Source organism: Myotis brandtii, unplaced genomic scaffold (genome assembly GCF_000412655.1).
Source record: "Myotis brandtii unplaced genomic scaffold, ASM41265v1 scaffold504, whole genome shotgun sequence".
NCBI lineage: Eukaryota > Metazoa > Chordata > Mammalia > Chiroptera > Vespertilionidae > Myotis > Myotis brandtii.
Window position 1 is genome coordinate 717,666 of NW_005369217.1, and position 1,089 is coordinate 718,754.

The window sequence follows — 1,089 nt, forward strand, 5'->3', positions numbered from 1 at the left end:
GCGCCCCCTCTGTTCCCAGGCTCGCTCTCTCCCAGCGCCACGGGCTGGGCTCCCCAGAAGCCCTGTGCGGCAGCGTCTTTGTTTGGGACTTGGCCTTTCTTCAATTCACAGCACACAGAGCGAATTCAGTTGGAGTTCGGGGCAGCTGTGCGGTTGCCTGGGGGATTCTTGTTAGGAGGTGTTGGGGTGGACTGGGGTCCCGCGGCTTCCAGATGCCCCTCTGCCCTTAGCCCCCTCCCCGCCCCAGGCTTCTCTCAGGCCTTGCTGCCCCCGAGGTCGGCCTTGGTGGAGCAGGAAATGAGCAGGGTCCTGGGGGAAGCTGGCCCGCGACGGCTCCCGACTCTAGGGACTAGCATGTGTGACCGCAAAGGGCCTTCCATCTCCCGCTTCTTCCCCCACAGCCAGCACAGGGAAGACTACCATCACTGCCCTGTCCCTCGGACAGTCCCACTGGCCATCAGCTTCCCATTCCCTGGGCAGGGAGAACCAAGATCTCTTCCTAGACTGGGGGACAAGGAAGGCCAGGCAGAGAGCCCACCTGCCTGTGCCCTGGCGGAGGGCAGGGCAACGCTGCCTGTGACGGGCTCTGACCTATCAGCGGGCAGGCATGTGTTATTTCCCAGAGCAACAGGCCTGTGCTTACCCAACCATGTCCTTTTGAAACTTGACTGCAGTGAGCAAGGTTACCCATTTACCCAGTTGCTGGGTCAGGGAAGCCAGGGGAGGCAGGGAGAGCTGACAGGCAAGGCATGGGAGCACCAGCCGTCTAAATGTTAGCAGAGGGGACGTAAATTGGGGGTCTTGAAAGGAGATGATTGCAAGTGTCCCTGTGAGAGGAAGACCTGCAGTGGGGAGGGGGGGGAATATGGAAGGAGCAGCAGAAGGCTGTAGACAGGAGCGTGGAGAGGGGGTCTCAAGGAGGAGGACCGCGGTGGTGGTGGTGTGGGGGTGGGGGTCGGAGGAGGACTGGAGAGATGTGAAGCTGAGAGAAGATGAGATGGGGGAGAGTGTAGACCAGGGAGAGAGGGCTGGTTTGAGGACAGAACTGTGGTCTGAGCAGGCAAAGCAGCCAATGAAAGGAACTGAGAC

The 1,089-nt window shown here is 60.7% G+C and overlaps 1 protein-coding gene across 1 annotated transcript in view; it reads right to left on the minus strand.

Annotated features, from left to right (window-relative positions):
* The window catches only part of TSPAN11 (tetraspanin 11), a 64,943-nt gene extending 64,383 nt beyond the window's left edge, over nt 1-560 (minus strand). The window contains exon 1 of the mRNA XM_014548339.1: nt 539-560. The gene's annotated coding sequence lies outside the window, so the exon portion shown is untranslated. The remainder of the gene's footprint in view (nt 1-538) is intronic.
* Nucleotides 561-1,089: the final 529 nt, after the last annotated feature.